This window comes from Passer domesticus, chromosome 9, assembly GCF_036417665.1.
Source record: "Passer domesticus isolate bPasDom1 chromosome 9, bPasDom1.hap1, whole genome shotgun sequence".
Taxonomy (NCBI): domain Eukaryota; kingdom Metazoa; phylum Chordata; class Aves; order Passeriformes; family Passeridae; genus Passer; species Passer domesticus.
The window spans coordinates 1,901,379-1,915,344 of record NC_087482.1 but is presented as its reverse complement, the minus strand read 5'-3'; the positions used below and the strand labels follow the sequence as shown (position 1 = coordinate 1,915,344).

At 56.1% G+C, this 13,966-nt stretch overlaps 1 protein-coding gene and 1 long non-coding RNA gene across 2 annotated transcripts in view; one reads left to right on the top strand and one right to left on the bottom strand.

Moving 5' to 3' along the window:
• The window catches only part of LOC135307521 (uncharacterized), a 179,929-nt gene that overhangs the window by 82,113 nt on the left and 83,850 nt on the right, over positions 1-13,966 (top strand). The window lies entirely within an intron of this gene.
• On the bottom strand, positions 1,609-2,836 carry LOC135307522 (uncharacterized). The gene is made up of 5 exons (XR_010368261.1): positions 2,755-2,836; positions 2,333-2,389; positions 2,060-2,131; positions 1,871-1,972; positions 1,609-1,710 (listed from the first exon to the last, which is right to left on the bottom strand). It is a non-coding gene; the product is annotated as an uncharacterized LOC135307522 (long non-coding RNA).

Genomic DNA, 13,966 nt, shown 5'->3' with positions numbered 1-13,966 from the left:
GAATCGCCTTCCTTCCTGCAGCAGGGGCTGGCACCGAAGATGGAGTGCTTCCTTCAAGAAATGCCACCTTCCACTGAAGCACTATGTCCATCTCTTGAGAAAGGAAGGGAGACAGCTGCATCAGATGGAGCTGTTCCCCACTTGGGTGGTGGCATCAGAGGTAATATTTGTGAAATTTATGGAGCAGGAAAATGGCCAGGTTACAGTGGCATGATGAGAGCACTTGCAGCTCCAAACAGCCACCCTTTTCCTAATCTGCAGGGCTGGATATTGTGGGGGATTTCAGGGTGTGTTACAGTTTGGGCTGCCTGTCAGCTGATGCCAAGTGCCTTCCTGCAGAGGCTGGGCAGAAGCTGCAGCCAGGCCAGGCTGGGAAACAGCCCTGCAGGGCGTGAACGCAGCAGCGGGGCAGCAAGGCTGCCATGGATCCCTTCCCGCTGTGCCGGGCACGGCATGTCCAGATGTGCAGCCAAAGCCCCCGGCTGCTGAGTCCCAGGGGAAGCATGAGGGAAATGCACCCACCTTCTCTTGTCTGCAGGGGTTCCTTCAGCTCTTGCCTCATCTGTTTGAATGGTTCCAGGGATATCTTATCTGTTGTGTCTTGGATTTTACCTGTTGGAGTACCTTAGAGAAAAATATTTCCATTTCCCTGGAATGGATCCCAGAAAAGCAGGGCTCAGCCTGTGGGGTCATCAGGGACACACTACTCACTCCTGTGATGGGAGCTGGGCTTGAGTGCAACATCCAAGGTAGGAGCTGGATAAATCCTCCCTGTAGAGACATCTGTAACACAACAGCCACAGAAGCTTCTGTCACCTGGTTCCTGCCCGCTTGTCTACAATTCTTCCTTGGTGGCACACTGAGAACATACCTGCAGGAGGCTCCAAGGGCTTCAAAACTTTCTTCATCCAAGCTGATGGAGAAGCCTTCCCAGACACCTCATCTAGAACGGATCACAGATGAGAACATTTTCCAGAGTGTGCTGGGATCCCCTTCTGGCACAGGGAAGTGGGCACTGCCAGGGGTTCGGCTAAGGCCATGGGAGCCAGATATGAATGGACACGGCCAAAGCTGTTGGGGCCTGGGGAGCTCTGGGCTGGCTCCTGATTACCCTCCACACTCTTTCCCTGCCCTCAGCAACATCCCTGGGAGGGGTGGCTAGAGCACCACAGGGCCCCGGGGTTCTCTCCCTCAGACACAGAGGAAATCCTCTCTAAAACCCCGGGGAAAACTGCAGCAGGCAGTGACATAGGTATCCATCCCTCCCTCCCTCCCTCTGTCCCTCCTGCCCTCCTTCTGCTGGGACACCCCCCAGATCCCAAGGGCAAACAGCCAGGCCCTCTCAGGACACACTGGAGCCTTGCTCTCCCCCTCTGTCCTTTCCCCACCGTGACCAACCCGTGCAGTCGCTGCCAGGTTTCAGGACATGTCTCCCAAGGAGGGACCCCAGCAGGACTGCTCAGTTACCCGAGTGCCCTGAGCCTGCTCGGGATAATTCCCCTGGGCTGTGCCGCTCTAGTCCAGGCTGTGCCCGCACTGCCAAACAGCAGAGAGGGCAGCTCAAGCCTCAGCAGGGCTCAGGCCCAGAGGCACAGCAATTACCTCCTGTGCCTGTGCCTGGCATGGCCTCCCTTCCTGGAGCTGAGGCTGGCACGGAACCACTGCTTCCTCCGGGAAATGCTTCTTTCTCCACAGGCTCTCCTTTCATTTCTGGAGAATGGAAAAGAGACAGCTGGATCAGATGGAAACATTCCTCACTGGGAATGGGCCATGGATCCCATCCCTCTGTGCCGGGAACCATGCGTTCAGATGTGCAGCCAAAGCCCCCGGCTGCTGAGTCCCAGGGGAAGCATGAGGCAAATGCACCCACCTTGTCCTCCCTGCAGCATTTTCTTCAGCACTTGCCTCGTCTGTTTGGATGGTTCCAGGGATATCTTGTCTCTTGTGTTTTGGATCTTCCCTATCGGAGAACCTTAGAGAAAAATACTTCCATTTCCCAGGAATGCATTCCACAAAAGCAGGGCTCAACTTGTGGTGTCAGCAGGGACACACTACTCACCCCTGCTATGGGAGCTGGTCTTGTCAGCAATAACTACCAAAGGACGTATGAATCTCCTCCCTGCAGACACACCTGTAACTCAACAGCCACAGAAGCTTCTGCCATCTCTGCTGATCTGCACGGGCACCACTGAGCCGCAGGAGCGGTGAGGGGATCGTGCAGGGCGAGGGCACACACATGCATGGTTCTGTGCTGGCACCTGCAGCGCTGCCTCCCTGGCCCAGCTTTGGGCTCTGAGCTGGCAGCTCTCCCAGGGGAAAGGCCTTGACCTACCCTCAGCATCTCCCAGAGGCTCAGTCCTGGATGTGGTGCCTTCACCAGCAGGTTCAGCTGCAAAGAAAGACAGGACAGAAGAGCTCCTGTGGCACTGCAGGAGATCCTCAGGCTGCCCACAAGGCTCAGCCCCGGGGCACAGCCCTAGGCCCGGCCCCTTCCCTCTCTGCTCTTCTCTGTGACTGCACAGAGCACACGGAAGGACACACTGGCATTGCACACGGGAGGAAGATGGACAGCTAAATGCTCCTTCCTCCCAATGACAGTGATCCTGTGGGACCCCTCAGGGATCCAGAAGGGAGCAGGGCAAGGTTTCCGGATTCTTTCAACCTTAAGTTTATGTTAAGGGAATTGGTTAATAAGTGAGCTTTTGTTGAACTGATCCTGATTATTCTCTCAGGAAAGGCAGAATGAAAACTTACCTCCAGCATCCTCCAGGAACTTCAAACCATGCTTCATGAGGACTTCCTGAAAACCCATGTCACGATTCCAGGCTAGAAGGGAGCAGAGATGAGAACCATTTCCATGATGTGCTGGGATCCCCTTCTGCCACAGGGAACTGGGCAATGCAGGGCTGTTGGGTAAGGCTGTGGGAGCCAGATGGGAATGGACATGGCCAAAGCTGCACAGGGGCCTGGGGAGCTCTGGGCTGGGTCCTGGTCACTCTCCAACCTCATTGCAGGCCCTGTGCATCCCTGGAAGGGTGGCTGGAGTAGCCCAGGGCCCGTGGGGTCTCTCTCCCTCCCACAGAGGAAACCCTCCCTAAAGCCCGGGGCAAAACCATCCCCAGCGCTTCCCAGGGAGCAGGGAGCGCTGTTCCGGGAAAGGGCAGCCAGGCTGCCGGCTCACCTGCTCGCCGAGCTTGCAGCGGAGCAGCCTGGGCAGCCCTGGCAGGCAGGGCCACGGCCAGGAGCAGCAGGAGTAGGAGGCGCAGAGCAAGGGCCATGCTGCCTTGTCCTCCGCCAGTCCCGCAGCTCTTGCTGCCACCGCTGTCCCGACACCGCTGTCCCAATGTCAGCACCGCTGCTGCCACCGCCGCTGCTGCCGCAACAGTTGTGCTCAGGGACTGACTGCTGGCTCCTTGTGCTGCTGTGCAACCACGGGGCTGTGGCACCTCTGGCACCTCTGTGACCTCAGGGCCTGCTGAGAGCTCAGCCTGCTGTGACCCCGGAGCCCTGCTGTGACCTCATGGCCTCAGCTGTACCCCCAGAGTGTGCGCCCGTCTGCATGAATGGACTGCCCTGACTGTAAATGTTTTGCTTCATCAAAGGGCCATTGCTCAGCAAAACCTTTCTTTTGCCTGCTGACATTGCTGGTCAGGCTGCGTCCCTCAAGATGCTCTTGATTGTTGCAGTTCAAATTTATTTTATTGATTTCATTTTAAGTCTTGTTTAAGGGCTCTGTTGTGCCCCCGTTTTTTTCCTGAGTTGGTTCACCTGTGGGTTTTACCCTCCCTCCAAACTGTCCCTGGTGTCCTTCCCCACCCCTTGTTCCAGCTCTTTCCCTGCCTGTCAAGGCAACCCAGCCCCTTGGTTCCCCAACCTTTGGGCCAATCTCTGACTGCAACTCCCCTTTGGAATTCCCCTACTCCTGGAAGCCCCATTGGCCCTTGTGACCCATCCTCTCCACCCTCCTACCCCAATTGGCCCCAGACACTTGATGTAATCCCCTCACTCCTCTCCTGAGCATTCCCTATTGGTTCATTGTTTGCATCCACCCCATGACTTGTATGTGTACAAAACCCCTTGGGCAGTACAGCTAGGGGCTTTTCATCCTGTTCTTTTCACCTGGACTAAGCTGTTCCTTGAAGAACCTGAAGACGGGACGCCTCCTCCTTTCTCCTGTGCCTCGTCCCTGTCGTGGCTTGTGTCTGGCACTGGAGAGCAAGTGGCACTAAAGGTTCTGCCTCTGGTAAATGCCCATAGCGAGGCAGTTCCCGACTCCTGCCGTAGTGCCGGAGTTGTAAGAGCTAGCCCAGGTTCCAGCACTCACTTCACTAATGTACCGAATGCCCCTTCTTCAGTGCCTGCTCTGGTGCTCTGCCATCTCACACAGCAGAGTGTGATTCACATACTGCAGCCCAGAGGTAGGTTGTTGCAACATTGAAATGGGTGTGGTTGGCAGGATGGCTGGGCATAAATCACTACAGAACTAAAGCAAATGTGTGCACTGTCCCAGGCTGGACTTGAATAGGCACAGGAATTGTGGAAAGATGAGGACAAGATAGCAGAGAACAATGGAAACACCAGCTGAAAAGGAGGACATGCTGAAGGAGTTATTTGTGCACATTTGGGGGTATATTTTCCTTGGGTGCAAAGCAAAATCAAAAGCTTCTAAATGCCCAAAAGATGAGAACTGTGTGTGGTAAATAGATATGATTCATGCTGACAAAATTGAAACAGTAATCAATATTGATAATTAATATTTGGAAATAAAAAACCAGTTAAAGGAGTCATGCCAAGCAAGAAAGGGAGAGGAGGGGTCCACCCCCAACCTTCTCCTGCAGATGTTCAGAACAGGAGGAAGCAAGAGATAACTATGACTAAATTTCCTTGGAAGAGAGGAGAATTTGGTTAGACACCAGGCAAATGTTGATTATATGAGATTCACTGCTTTAATGTTAGAACACAGTATTGGTTTATACTGTAGCAGCTTGGTGCGCATGTGTAATCCAAAAGGTGAACTCCAGGACTCCATGGAGGAAGAGGAGAGGCCTTCCTCAAAGAAGATCCCCAAAGAGTGGTACAACTTACTTAAAGAAGTGTGGAGCATGCGTGGGGAAGGTGATGATGAGGGCAGTGATACAAGTGTGACGAATCGAAAATGGGAGGAGATGGTAATGACATGCAGCATAAAAAGGGGAATTTGGGCTTGACACGCTAGTACGTGAGGTGACGGGGGTCCAAAAGCCCTGCACCCGTACCCCACGCATACCCCGCGAGGTTATTTTTGCTTATATGCTATTATCAGAAACAAATTATTCATAATTTAAAGCAAATTATATTGTCAATATTTTGAGTGTATTCAATTGTATATATATTAAGCTACATAATTAAAATTGCTGTTACATTTCATTTTGTTTGGGTTTGTTCTTTCCGTTTTTTTGATTGGATAATTGGGCAAATATAACATGTGGAATGTCCTCCACAGCAGAGTGTCAGACCTCTGGATCTTTTTAAACAATTTTATCAAGGTGGAGCTGTGGCGGCTTCAGCTGGTGCCTCTGGGGGACCTTGAACAAAGAACCCCTGAGCTTTTCTACCCTCCCAGGTGAAGTGTGATAATCTCAGGTCTTCCTGCTGTGTCCGAGTGCCGGGCCACTGGCTGGCACCACAGGTCCCCAGACCCTCTGCTGAGGCATCCCTCTCCTACAGTCAAGTTTAGTCTGTCACATTTGGCTTTTCTCTCTGATCCACCACCAGGACCAAAGATCACATGGTCCTGAGGATGTAAAAATGCCTGTTCCTTCTGGAACATTGCTGTTGTGTGACAGCCGTGCAGGCAGAGCGGGCAGCTGTAGGGATACTGACTCGTTTCCCTGGTGCCAGCCGTGCTGCATCCATCGAGCTGCTGGGTGTTGGTGCTCGCTGGGACGCGGCCCGGCCCGGCACCACGGGAGTTAGGAAGGGTCTTGAAGGAATCCCCACGCGTTAAAGCAGACAATTTAGCCGGGGATTTTAAGTTGTTTCTCAGTTAACCTTGTAAAAGGCCAAAACAAGTCTCCTATGAATTCTGTCCCTGTCAAGGTCAGTTCTGCCCCGAAAGCCCGTCAGCATTCTCAGGGCAGTGGCAGGAGCCGGGTGCTGGCCCGGAGCCCCGCTGGCCGGGGAGAGCGCGGCCCAGAGCGAGCCCCTGCTGCCCGGGATGGCCACAGGCCCGGGGGAGCCAGGCAGGCAACGCCAGGGCCCTGTCCAGGGCTCCTGGGGCTCCTCTGGCATCTGTTCCGTCCCCTCAGGTGCTGAGCGGTGCCCGTCCTGCGGGGCTGTCTGTGCCCGGCCCCAAAAGAGGCAGGGCCGGGGCTGTGGCCCCTGGGCTGGCGGTGCCGCCTGCCCAGCGCTCAGCACCGCCCGTGCCGTGCCGGTGCAGCGTGACCCGGCGGGGCAGCTCCGCCTCGGCGCCTCGCCACCGCCATCCCGGCACGGCGGCTGGCCCTGGGCCGCGGCAGCCCCGAGCCGCACGGGCCCGGGAGGGACTGTTGGAGGTCCCCGTCCCCTGCGTGCCTCAGCAGACACTCCAGCCCCACTGCATGCAGCAGGAGGGACACAAAGCACCTGCACGCTTACGAGAGTCCACAGCCCTTTCTACATGTGAAATGAGACCCCAGAACCATGACATGTGCCTCAGGAGAGATCCCAGCACCCTGCACACCTTGGGAGAGATCCCAAACCCTCTGCATGCCTCACACAGGATTCCAAATCCCTTGCATGACTTGAAGTGGACCCCAGTGCCCTCCATGCCTCAGAGGAAACCTAAAATATCCCTGGGTGTGCCGCAAGGGACCCCATCCCCTCATGCACCTTAGGGGGACTCCAAAGCCCCCACGTGCCTTACAGGGAAGTCCAGGCCAGCTACGCCGAGTGTTTTGACCTGGAAATCAAGCCTGGTTGCACCTGGGTTGTTGTGTCTCTGGGGCTGCTCACCAGCTCTGTCGAACCCCAAGGCCACACAGCCCTTCCCTTCCCTTCCCTTCCCTTCCCTTCCCTTCCCTTCCCTTCCCTTCCCTTCCCTTCCCTTCCCTTCCCTTCCCTTCCCTTCCCTTCCCTTCCCTTCCCTTCCCTTCCCTTCCCTTCCCTTCCCTTCCCTTCCCTTCCCTTCCCTTCCCTTCCCTTCCCTTCCCTTCCCTTCCCTTCCCTTCCCTTCCCTTCCTTCTGGCCCTGGCTGAGAGCAGCAGACCCTGTGCAGCACCCTGCATTGGTGATGGCCCATCAATTAGGTCCTATCAAGTGTGTGTTAATTAGGGAGGAGCTTTGTTTTGCCTGCTGACATTGCTGGTCAGGCTGTGTCCCTGGAGATACTCTTGATGGCTTCCCTCTTTTCCTGGCCATGGCACTGGAGGAGGTCTGGGCCCAGATGATCCCACGGAAGGAAATGTCCCTCAGCCCAGGGACGCTCAGCATGGGCTGCCCCATCCCCTCGGGGCCCCACCGCTGGTCACAGTGAAGCCATCTGCAGAATAAATAGACTCCACTGTCGCCCTGGTTTTTAATGTTCTTCTAAGCCTTCTGATGTTTACATTCTTGTAGCAAACTTTCCCAAACACTTTATGTAAATAACTTATTGTTTTACATTCTTTTCTGCAGAGGAGAAATTTGATGGACTGTTGGTTTGTCCAGTGTCATTGGAGAGGTGGCACTTTCACCCTCCAATCCACTGTCACTTTTGGAAATCTGTAAATGTTGGAGTCAGAAATTCAACTGCCTTCTTTTTTACCTTGGAGAGATGCGTGTCTGTGTTGTTTTATTTCATGTCCTATAGCGGCACTCCACAACCTGATGTATTTATGAAGTGGGTATGCGTGTCAGGGCCTGGCACAAGCGAGACGGCTCTCGTGAAAACTTGTGCCCCGAGCCCTGGACTGAGCCACATCTTTGTTCACAAACATGTTCCATATGCAATACCTTACACAATCTCGCCATGCACATTCAACCCCTGGCCCCGCCTGTCCTCCCCTCACATGGCGATTAGATCCACGGCCTTCTGGGCACGTGTTGTTTCCTGTGGTGGTCACACTGGGGTCATTGGTGGTCTCTGAGGTCGAAGGCTGTGGTCTTGCTCATGACTGAACTTTTGAACTTTTCTCCTTTGTGCATGCACTGTGGTCCCCTGGTGCTTATCTGAGTAGGTCTGTTGGTTTGGATCAGCTTGGAGACAGAGGAGCTCCTTAGTCTAGGCTTCCTGCATTCCCTGGTCTTCTCCTGGTGTTATGAGTAAAACAGTTATCTGTAGCTATGATATTTTATTAAAAATCCTTTCCTGGGATTTTTCCCCTCATGAGGAGCTGAGGGCCTCAGGAAAGAAATGTAAACAATAACTGTCTGCTGCTGTGGAATGCAACAGGTGCATCTTCCATTGGTCCATGTGGATTGTTTTCACTTGATGACCAATCACAGCCAACTGTGTTGAGCCTGTGAGCGGCCCAAAACCTCCATTTCATCAGCAGCCCCGGCCTGGCTTCTGCCTGCCCACACCGTGGGCATCCACAGCTCCTCCTGGGCATGGAGCTCAGTCAGTGCTGGGGCTGGGTGGGCTTTGCTGCTGCTGCCACCTGGACACTGGGGTGACCGCTTGTCCTGGGTTGCAGTGTAAAGATGTATTCTAATGCCATCCTCAAGAGCTGCTGAAACCAGGAGGGGCATTGTTTCTTCCTTATCTCCTGTTAATGGGCCCATCAATGTCTTGCCACATGACTCAGAGATAACTCCCTCCCAGAGCCATTTCTGTTTAATGGCTAATCAAGGACCCACAGCATGAGGCAGAATGATACCAGCCCACTGTGAGATGCTCTGCCCATGGGGGAGGAGCTAAGCATCCCCAGCTGGATATAATCTGGGTTTTGGGACACAACAAGCAGTCTTTCCACTGGATTCCCAGAGGAACCGCCGCCCTTACCCACTGCTTTTCCAGAGGATGAGAGCTACCAGATTGTTTCTACAGGATCACCACTTCCACAAGTCCATTTCATCTGGACTGCTACCACCACCCTAACTAGCAGGGTGTCAGCAGGCTGTATTCTGAGCCTGTCAGTGGTTTTTCTTTTGTATCATTGCATGTATTTTGGGATTTTTTCCCTTTTCCTAATAAATTGTATTTCTGACTTGGAGTCTCTCACTGGTTTTGCTTTCAAACCACAACACAGATCCTTCTCTTTATTTCAACAGAGGAATGGGCCATTGCCTACTCTGCAAGCGGGGGGGGAGGGTGGGGTGGGGTGGGGTGTCACCTTCAGTGCTGCCTAGAGGGCAAGGCCAGGGGGCTCAGGGGCAGAGGAAGGGATGTGTTTGTCTGAGGAGGGGCTGGAAGGTGCTGGGCTGGTCCTGGGGTCTCTAGAGGAACTCGGGTTGGCTGGGATGGGACAGATGGAGAGAAAAAAAGGGATGAAGGCAGCTTGGGGAGGCCCATGGGGAGAGCAGGTGGCAGTGGGATCTACGGGGCAATAAGAGGCTTCCTCATAGACGGTTGTTCTGGGGTCCTCTTCACAGAACACTTGAGAGGGCTGTCCGGGCCGTTCCTGCTGCTGGAGGAGCTGCTCACGCTGTCTGGGTGTCAGGTGCAGCCACCGTCTTCCAACTCCTGTCCCGAGGTGCTCCTGTGAAGAGAGGAGGAGGCTGAGGCCCCAGCTGCCAGTGGCACACAGGGACCCTCGTGCACAGCAGGGCCCAGAGCTGGCAAGGCTCCCCAGCATGGCTGGAGCTGCTGGCACAGCCGGGCCCAGCTGGACAGCTGCCCCTCAAGGCCCCGGAAAGCAGGGACGGCTCTGGGCAGGGTCCCTGGCCAGGAGCGGGCCCCAGAGCGCCTCTGCCTTTCAAGGGCAACCTCGGCCCTGCTCTTTCTCCTCCCCACCTGCCTCTGCCTCTGCCCCGTGCCCCTGGGGCTGCTCTTGGCCAGGCAGCCTCAGTGGGAGCCAGTACTGGCTGCAGCCCCAGCGGGGCCCCCAGGACAAGGCCCAGCAATTGAGGGGCCAATGGAAGCACTGAGCAGCAGCAGAACCCTCAGCAGAGTTATTTGGACAATCATGGACTGGCCACAACTCCACTGCAGCCTCAATGGGAATGTTCCCTGACCATGTTAGACTTTCAAAAGAAGCTGTTTGAGGGGGAGAGCAACAAAACACTCACTGTTTTCTGTTCCAGGAATACCAGATTCCAAAGCAGCACAACATGAAAACAAGCTCCAAACAAAGCACGCCTGCCAGTAACCCTAGCCAGCAGCCGGTTCCCTGACAGAAGCCCCTTCCGAGGCCATCCTGGGCATTGCGAACATGGTGGTGCCGGCTGCATCTGTGGGAGCGATGGGGAGCGTGAGCCCGTGCTGTGCTGCACTGCTGAGCTGGCAGCACGGTGGATACGGGCAGGACGTACTCTGTTTCCCCCAGAGCTGGGGCCTGCAGGCACCTTGCCGGCCCTTGGCACAGGCTGCGCCAGCCAACAAAGCCCAGCAGGCCGGGAGGAGAGCCCGGGGGCAGCGCAGCTGCTTGGGCAGTGGCTGCTGCCAGGGACACGGGCCAAAGCCATCCCTGAGCAGCCACTGCCACCCCTGGCCCTCCCTGCCCCGTGACAGCTCCCCCAGCCCCAGGGGACAGGCTCAGGCCCTGTCAGGAGCCTGTCGGGAGCCAGGGCTGGCTCTGGCCCTGGGCTGGGGGCAGGGCTCCCGCTCGGGGCTGCTCCTGTGCCTTGGGTCTCTGGGCACTCAGGGCCAGCTCCGCAGCAGCTGCAGCGCCAGGGACGTTGCTGCACCAGTCCTGTTTCCCCGGGGCTCTGAACCAGCTCCAGAGGCCTGGAAGCTGAGGCGCCTCCAGCTTTGGCTGCTGCCGGGCCGGGCAAGGGCAGGCCCTGGGAGAAGAGCTGCTGCCACACAGCCCCGGCCAGGCCTGAGCCCGGCACAGCAATTACCTGCTGTGCATGTGCCCATGTCTGGCTTTGCCTTCCTTCCTGCAGCAGGGGCTGGCACCGAAGATGGAGTGCTTCCTTCAAGAAATGCCACCTTCCACTGAAGCACTATGTCTATCTCTTGACAAAGGAAGGGAGACAGCTGCATCAGATGGAGCTGTTTCCCACTTGGGTGGTGGCATCAGAGGTAATATTTGTGAAAGTTATGGAGCAGGAAAATGGCCAGGTTACAGTGGCATGATGAGAGCACTTCCACCTCCAAACAGCCACCCTTTTCCTAATCTGCAGGGCTGGATATAGTGGGGGATCTCAGGGTGTGTTACAGTTTGGGCATGGCCTGTCAGCTGATGCCCAATAACTTCCTACAGAGGCTGGGCAGAAGCTGCAGCCAGGCCAGGCTGGGAAACAGCCCTGCAGGGCGTGAAAGCAGCAGCGGGGCAGCAAGGCTGCCATGGATCCCTTCCCGCTGTGCCGGGCACGGCGTGTCCAGATGTGCAGCCAAAGCCCCCGGCTGCTGACTCCCAGGAGAAGCATGAGGGAAATGCACCCACCTTCTCTTGTCTGCAGGGGTTCCTTCAGCTCTTGCCTCATCTGTTTGGATGGTTCCAGGGATATCTTATCTGTTGTATCTTGGATTTTCCCTGTTGGAGTACCTTAGAGAAAAATATTTCCATTTCCCAGGAATGGATCCCAGAAAAGCAGGGCTCAGCCTGTGGGGTCAGCAGGGACACACTACTCACCCCTGAGATGGGAGCTGGGCTTGAGTGCAGCATCCAAGGTAGCAGCTGGAGAAGCTGGAGAAGTCTTCCCTGTAGACACATCTGTAACACAACAGCCACAGAAGCTTCTGTCACCTGGTGCCTGCCCGCTTGTCTACAATTCTTCCTTGGTGGCACACTGAGAACATACCTGCAGGAGGCTCCAAGGGCTTCAAAACTTTATTCACCCAAGCTGATGGAGAAGCCTTCCCAGCACCCTCATCTACAATGCAGCACAGATGAGAACATTTTCCAGTGTGTGCTGGGATCTCTTTCTGCCACAGGGAACTGGGCACTGCCAGGGAGTCGGGTAAGGCCATGGGAGCCAGATGTGAATAGACATGGCCAAAGCTGCCCAGGGGCCTGGGGTGCTCTGGGCTGGCTCCTGGTCACTCTCCACACTCTTTCCCTGCCCTCAGCAACATCCCTGGGAGGGGTGGCTGCAGCAGTGCAGGGACCTGGAACTCTCCCCCTCACACACAGAAGAAATCCTCCCTAAAGCATGGGGGAAAACTGCAGCAGGCGGTGCCACAGCTATCCATCCTGCCCTCCCTCTGTCCCTCCTGCCCTCCTTCTGTGGGGAAACCCCCCAGATCTCAAGGGCAAACAGCCAGGCCCTCTCAGGACACACTGCAGCCTTGCTCTCCTGCTGTGTCCTTTCCCCACCGTGGGCACCCCGTGCAGTCGCTCCCAGGTTTCAGGACATGTCTCCCATGGAGGGACCCCAGCAGGACTGTTCAGGACCCGAGTGCCCTGAGCCTGCTCGGGATAATTCCCCTGGGCTGTGCTGCTCTAGTCCAGGCTGTGCCCGCACTGCCAAACAGCAGAGAGGGCAGCTCAAGCCTCAGCAGGGCTCAGGCCCAGAGGCACAGCAATTACCTCCTGTGCCTGTGCCTGGCATGGCCTCCCTTCCTGGAGCTGAGGCTGGCATGCAACCACTGCTTCCTCCGGGAAATGCTTCTTTCTCCGCAGGCTCTCCTTTCATTTCTGGAGAATGGAAAAGAGACAGCTGGATCAGATGAAAACATTCCTGACTGGGAATGGGGAAGGGGACAATTTCAGGAGGCATCACTTGTGAAAGGAATGCACAAGGATCAGAAAACACCCAGGATTTTGGGACAACCCAAGGCTGCTTCCTTCCCCAAACAGCCCCAACATCTGATCTGCCTGGACACCAGGAAATTGCAGGGGATCTGAGGGTGGGCATGGCCTGTGGTGCAATTGGGGCTGTCTGCCAGCTGATGCCAAATGCCTTCCTGCAGAGGCTGGGCAGAAGCTGCAGCCAGGCCAGGCTGGGAAACAGCCCTGCAGGGCGTGAAAGCAGCAGCGGGGCAGCAAGGCTGCCATGGATCCCTTCCTACTGTGCCGGGCACGGCGTGTCCAGATGTGCAGCCAAAGCCCCCGGCTGCTGAGTCCCAGGGGAAGCATGAGGGAAATGCACCCACCTTGTCTTCTCTGCAGACGTTCCTTCAGCATTTGCCACATGATTTCTAATGGGTCCTGGAATTTCCTGCCTGCCATGTCTTTGGTCTTTCCTTTCAGAGGACCTTAAGAGAAAGTAGTTCCATTTCCCAGGAATGGACCCCACAAAAGCAGGGCTCAGCCTGAGGGGTCAGCAGGGACACACTACTCACCCCTGCCATGGGAGCTGACCTTTTGTGCAGCATCCAAGGTAGGAGTTGGTGAGGTCGTCCCTGCAGACACGCCTGTAACACAACAGCCACAGAAGCTTCTGTCACCTGCTTCTTACCAGTCAGTCAAACATTACGCCTTGGTGGGACAGTGAGAACATACCTGCAGAATGCTCAGAGGGCTTCACAACTTCAGAGCGCCAGGCTAATGGAGAATCCTTCCCAGCATCCCAGTCTGGAAGCAAACCAAGATGAGAACTGTTTCCATTGTGTGCCAGGGCTGGCTCTGGCCCTGGGCTGGCGGCAGGGCTCCCGCTCGGGGCTGCTCCTGTGCCTTGGGCCTCTGGGCACTCAGGGCCAGCTCCGCAGCAGCTGCAGCGCCAGGGACGTTGCTGCACCAGTCCCGTTTCCCCGGGGCTCTGAACCAGCTCCAGAGGCCTGGAAGCCGAGGCGCCTCCAGCTTTGGCTGCTGCCGGGCCGGGCAAGGGCAGGCCCTGGGGGAAGAGCTGCTGCCACACAGCCCCGGCCAGGCCTGAGCCCGGCACAGCAATTACCTGCTGTGCCTGTGCCCGTGTCTGCCATCGCCTTCCTTCCTGCAGCAGGGGCTGGCACCGAAGATGGAGTGCTTCCTTCAAGAAA